This window comes from Gavialis gangeticus, unplaced genomic scaffold, assembly GCF_001723915.1.
Source record: "Gavialis gangeticus isolate Ggan-Ray unplaced genomic scaffold, GavGan_comp1, whole genome shotgun sequence".
In the NCBI taxonomy this organism is placed as follows: Eukaryota; Metazoa; Chordata; order Crocodylia; family Gavialidae; genus Gavialis; species Gavialis gangeticus.
This window is the reverse complement of record NW_017729012.1, coordinates 7,691,265-7,698,136: the sequence shown is the minus strand read 5'-3', so window position 1 is coordinate 7,698,136 and position 6,872 is coordinate 7,691,265.

The window sequence follows — 6,872 nt, the reverse complement described above, 5'->3', positions numbered from 1 at the left end:
CCACCACTGAGGTCAGTCCAGCTCCATTCTCTTTATAACCACCCTCCAGGTAGTTGAAAGCCACTAGTAAGTCCCCCCACAGTCTTCTCCAGACTAAATAAGCTTAGTTCCCTCATCCTCTCCTCACAAATTATGTGCTCCAAGCACCTAACCACTTTCATTGTCCTCTGCTGGACTTCCTGCAGTTTGTCCACATCCTTCCTGTAGTGGGGTTCCCAAAACTGGACACAGTACTTCAGATGTGGCCTTGCCAGTGCCAAACAGAGGTGAATAATCACTTACCTCGATCTGTTGGGAAGTCCAAGCCAGGGGATTTTTTTGTACTTCCCTCAAATCCGGGTGCTGAATTCCCAGTTAATATCAGTACTGCTGGCACAGAGTATGGAGAACGTACTGTCTTCAATATTGATTAGTATCAGTGCTCATACCAAAACATTGCTCACTAAGCCCTGATTGAAAGTGCTTAGGCATCTGATTAAATCCGTTGCTGTTCAGTAAAGCACATATGCATGTGGTTAAATCACACTGCAGCCAGATTATATTAGCAGCTGTTTCAAGGCACTGCTTGAACAGTGTAAAAAGGCTTTAGTGTAAATAAGAATGGGCCTTTTTTAAAGCAAAATTCAAATGTTTGGCTTGTATGTAATTAACTGTTCTTTTGCAGTATACAAATCTCAAAAACTTCTACCCAACTATACAATGATCCAATAAAAAATACCACCAAAAAATCCTTGCCTCTTGTGTATTTCCTGGATTATTACAGCTACAAAAACATTCCAACCCTACCAAAATGGAAAATAATTACTGGAGTAAATTGGAATTGTTTAGTTTTTATTGACAAACAAAAGCTGAGTAATTACTGTTCAAGTTTTTATCCTCATGGTTTAGCTAGCAAAGAGGTAGCATCCGGGCACTATTGCAGGGAGTATAATGTGCACTTGGAACATTCTTTTAAGAAAAAGCCTTTATTTCCAATCATGAAACATCAGAATCTGTAAAAACATTAACAGGTTTGTTTCATGCACGCTAATGAGAATTGCGCGCATTCTTATTTTTTTCAGGTGTTTTTGTTTCATGGTTGTCATCTTCTAACAGCTGATATTCAAATAGCCTGGATTCACCTACAGCAAGGTGGTTTACCATCTGACATCCCTGGGCTTAGCAGGATGAATCAAAGGTAGAGAACCTACTTTGGTTAGAAGGAAAAGCATGACTGGATCTAAAATATGAGGCTGGAATTATAAGATTGTCTTGAAATATTTTTTTTTTTAGCATTGAACACTTTGTAGACTGTTTTGCTGGGCCCCAGTTCAGCCAGATATTTAAGCAAGTGCCTTCAAAGTGATAGCCTTCAAAGTGAACCCCATGAAACTTCCTCAACTAGAGATTTGTGGTCACAAGGCATGGTTTAATGAGGGAGCACAAAGTGAAAGAACTATCGTCTACATTTTACTTAGAGTATGGTTGACTTACTGGAAGAAAGATAAAACATAAATGTAGAGATACCTTTTACAGATTAAGCAGTCAAAAATGCCCTTTGCCCTGCAGGCTCATTGCATTAGTGAGACTTTCAAGTTTTCATGTTGTTCCTCCCTGCTTATCACAATATGTGTCAGTCATAGTATTGTATTCTTGAGAGTGTTGGCTTTAGGCACTGTGCTAAAAGTACACTCTCAGATTCACCTGGGCATGTTCACATAGTTTGGAGGAAGGGGGAATGTTTTGTTTCTATCCACTACTGTGTTACTCCTTCCCACTTTCTCCACCCACTAGATTTTCCTCATATAAAATATTGGCTTTTTGAACGTCCATAGTTCATTTGACTCACAAATTAAGGAGGGCAATTCTGAATCTTTCATTTATAATTAATATTTTATGGCTGAAAACTATGTCTGTCTTCTCTACAGTACGTGGAAACATTTTTAAGATAGATGTATAGTTGAGCTGTCTGGTTCCTTTTTTGTAACGGGCTACAAAATACTTTAATGAGCAAAAGTGGTTAACGTGAGAATTTTGCTCTTGCTCCGACTGCTGCATACTGCTATATGCATTGAAAATATGGAATTAAATTATGAGAAATGGTAATTGGCTTTGTTTGCCTGCGCAGGCCATTTGGTGATCTGTCTCCCAGGCACAGTTCAGTGAAAGGTATGTAACTTCATGTTGATGCTGATTATTTAGGAGCATCGAGAGGAGAATATACCTGTTAGTGTTAATGTCCTTTTATATCTAATACCTTGTGTCAGAGGAAAGATTTAAGCTGTAATGAAAAGCGCAGCTTATTTCTAAAACTTACATAAGGCGGCTGCTGCTATACCCAGAAATATCAAAAGAAAATGTCTTATGACTAAGTCCCCCATCTAGGATGGGTCTGGCTGGTGGCTTGGAGGTCTGCTTGTATAGAAGAGAGAGCAAGATTTTCCTCTGACCTCAGCTTTCCTAGCAGCTATGTAGTAGTCCTGGTAGCAGCTGTGAAAAGTTCTGTCTAAAATGTGAAGCTGGCACAGAGAAATTCAGGAGTGGCAGATTAATTCCTGCGTTGGGAGATGCATAGAAAGGTATTTAGGTCAGTGGATGTGCTGTAATGAGCATTCTTTGTAAGACATTGGATTTCTGTAGGGGCATGTTTAAAAATGCCTGAACCTACAGTATAATTTTTCCTCTTAGCTTTTCCAAGACCGTTTTTTTTTTCCTGTCTAAAAGGCAGGTTCTCTGAACCTTTACATGAGTAGCTCTGTTAAATAAGGGCTACTCGCACGAGTAAGATTTTATAGAATCAAGCCGTTAAGTAGACCAGGCCACGTTCTTTCTTTTGATACCTACGGAGGGGCCTTCATTAACGGCTTTATCTAGCAGCCATTAAAATTCAACAAAAAGTCTAACCAAAACCTTTGCTTGAAAAGAGTCGACTGGTATATTTATGGAATTCATGAAAGTTCTGTAAAAATCTAAGCATCTTACCATGCAACTAGAATCCAGTTCCTGGTGTAATAGTTTCCCTTTCAATATCCCAGACTTATAGACGTTGTTTCATGTATAGTTGATGTGCTGCAGTATTTGAAGTTAAACCTTTGTGATTTTACTTACAGTAAGAAAATGTGTTCTTTAACTTTATAGGTAAAGAGTAATATGAAGTAAATGAAGGCTGTGAATAATTTAATTTATAATCAAGGGTAGAACTATTTAAAACTTCTGTTGGCTAATTACCAATTATCATTTGTTTTGATAGCTGGCAAAGTCTTTCATGGCTTCAGGGAAATTTTGCCAGTTGGTGTGAAGGATGTTTTATTGAAGTTAGTTTTACCAGTACCTCAGGTTGAGATAACACACACTGTAAGTGGTAATTTTATTATATCTTGTATGTTTTGACAGGATGCTAATCTTTAATTCCCAAAATAAAGTTAGTGCATTCTTGTTGAGACTGCTTGTCGTCAGGATTTTTTTCTTTCACTGATCAAAGACCTAAATAAACTACGAGCTACAGAGCACTCCAGCATTAACTGTTATTATATGCATAAAATCTTGGATTATGCTTGGCTGTAAAATTATCATGTAGAGACTTGGTACATTTCTGTGGTTTATCTCTTCAGAAGTTATTAAAACTGAGTTCTTGAACATTTATTATCCAGTGAGTTGCATATACAGATAAATACATCCTGACTAACTGGAGACAATTAATTTAAATCTATTATTTCACCTCACTGGAGTGAATTAATGCTTTTTTCTGGCTCTGAGTGCTGCTTTCTTTTAGCTACTAAGGAAAAACTATTACAATATTTAAGTGTATTACAATTATAAAAAGATTTCCAAATATTTCTGTGAAGATTTTCAGAGTATATACAGTGGGGGGGAAAAAAAAAAGATTAAACCAAGTCTTGCGTGTCAGGCCGAATGGGATTTGTCTCGTTAACTTTGCTACATACTATATATTTGCTTCACTTCTGTCAATATTTCCCTCTGTGGTCAATAAATTTTGTTTTTTCACCGCAACAAAAGTTAACATTTACTTACTGTTTTTGAGTTCACTGACAATGAATGAAACTCCCTCTTTAGAATCATAGAAAATCAGGGTTGGAAGGGACCTCAGGAGGTCACCTAGTTTGAAACTGTTTATTTAATAAAATAAATGAGAAAAATGGGTACACTGAGTCAGTACTGTATAGTAATGATTTAAGAAATCACTGCATCAACCCACAGAATGGGAACTGTACCTTGCTTGCTTTTTAAAGTAACATTTTTCCTATTTCCATGGATCTGGAATACCAGACTGTAAATATTTATGGTCAAACTCTTGGGTGGAGGATTCTGTTTCAAAGTCAAGGAAACTGCTTTAAACTGCTTTTAGGCTGCTTGCAGACATTTAAAAATAACCAAAACCAAAAAAAAGGTGGTTTAATTTAAACTCAGTGACTTCCCATGCCAAGCCCCACACATACCAAGAAGAGGCAGCACATTAGTTGGATTTGGATCTGGCTCACTTGACGTGTGCAAAGAGCGGGCTCTTTAGTGAGGCTTTTTTGGCACTTTTATGTAATAGCTGATTGAATCAGCATTGGCTAAAAGCACCAAAGAGCCCCGCTGAAGTACCTGATATACACAGATGCTGCAGAGCCAGGTCAAAGTAAAGTGCTGCTGCTTCCAGTGAAGTGCATTTTTTTTTTTGTTCTGTGTTGTTTTGTTTAACACCTGCAAGCAGCCTAGATTGTAGAGAGAGAGAGAGAGAGAGAGAGAGAGAGAGAGAGAGAGAGTGCGTGTGTGTGTGTGTGTGTGTGTGTGTGTGTGTGCGCGCGCACAGATTTAATTTTCATGCTTAAGAAGAACTGTAAAAGCTTAACGGTAAACAGGATTTGGCTCAGAGCAGTCTTATTGGGAATGATCATTGGACAAGCTTTTCACACATCCTGGGAAAATACCCCCCCTTCTTTAGTAAATATTTATTTCCTTGTACATCTTGGCTTCCTACAAAAATCAAAGAGAATTTGGGTTACATATGAAGGGTGAAATTAAGCTCTTTTCCTGAAAATACAGGCCAGTTCTGGAACTGAAATTTTTGTGCTTGCAGTGGATTTATGACCCTGATGGAAATTTTTTGTTTGTTTGTTTCGTTAATGTAATATCTCTCTTTAGGAAACTTGGTTGAAAGAGTTTGATCCTCTTGCTGTGCGCTTAACAGTTTCAATATTTTATGGACTTGAAGAGCTGCGTTCCAAGTCTAGCTTTTCCAAACCCCCTATTAGACAGATAACCAAAGGAACACTGATGAAAAAACATGAAGCCACTGAATTTGCTTTTCTGTTTGATGGTATGAAACGTCCATAATCTCATATTGTATTGTGCATTCTGTTTGTTACTTTACAATTCTAGCTGAAAAAAGGTTTCTATCAAAGCATGAACAGCTTATATTATTCATATATATGAAGCAGATTAAAAAATAAATAAAAGGAAAACATTTAAAGTGATTTGTGGTGCTCTCCAACAATCTTAGGTTGCCATTGGAATTGTAGCTGGAGCTACTACTCACTCACCTTATTCTAGAGGGGAAGCAGAGTAAGGTAGAATGGTCCTTGAATTCACCTGCAGCATGAAATCCCAACTACACCTGTTTCTTTTCAGTCAGACACATTGATGATGTTTAAAACAGCAGCATAAGATTGTGATAGGAATTCTATTACATTAATATGTTTTGTTTAGAATAAGCTAACTCCTAGGCTGCCATGCTTGCCTCGCATCCATAAACTGGTCCTTCAGTATCCTCTTTTTTCATAGATGGTCATATCTCTTTCCTAATACTTAACATTAAATATTTGTACAATATCAGGCATTATAATATGGATGCATATTTTTCCCACTGCACTTTTTCTTCTCTTCTGACATAATTTTTACGGCTAATTTGTTCTCAGAGGCCTTTTTGCCTTTCACCTCTCCTCTCTTAAAAGGCATTTCCTTCTATTCTAATATTGCGTTTTCCTCCTGGAAGTCTCTGTTGTTGTTGTTTTCCCCTGTTAATATTTTTTTTCTTTCCTTCATGGTACTTTACTCTGTATTCTTCCTTCCTTTAGGAAATTCTCCTTTCTTTTCCCCTAAAGTCTGCTTCTGTGCATGATTCCACTTTGGCACAGGATTGGCTTGGTGCTTATCTTATATCTAAGCCCTATTAAGATCATTCACCCTATTTCTAAGATGTTTTTCCCCCTTGTTCTTCCTAAACTTCAGTCTGTTAATTTGTTCTCTACATTCAAAAGTACCTTTTTTAACAAAAAAAAATTCCCTTTAATAAAAGGGAATTAATGACTGTGTGCAAGTGCACTAGGTGAGAGAGCTGCTGTCCAAAACATTAAAACCTCTTCCTACTTACAGGACCACGATTTTACAAGTAAAGGACAATGTTACTGTGTTTGATTTCAGAATTTCTTTAACTTAGATAAGAAACTTTTTTTTTGTTTTATTCTAAGACCTTTTATAGGCTTTAAAAGCTTCTGGATGAAAGTTTTATTCTTAATCTAATCATGTATTTAAAGCTATGAACCCCCCCACTGTTGGTATATACCTTAATCAAAAGACAGAGTCACCTTGCCTTTGGTTGCTTCAGGGAAAGGACTGAGTCTTTTTTTAAAGCATTTAATTCCAATTTTCATAAAGCTTAGCTATTGTAAGTAGGAACATTCATTTGTGAGGCTACAGGCCAAATAAGACCAGCCCAATTCCACAATCTGTACCAAGAGAGAAAAGTTTTTATTAAGTATGAAATGTCTCTCATTGCTTCTACTCAGTCTCCATGTAACAACGGTTTTCAGTTACAGATATATACCAAGGCTAGGGGGTCAAAAACCTATAGGGCCTATGGAGCCCTATCATTTGGCCCACTGTGCTAC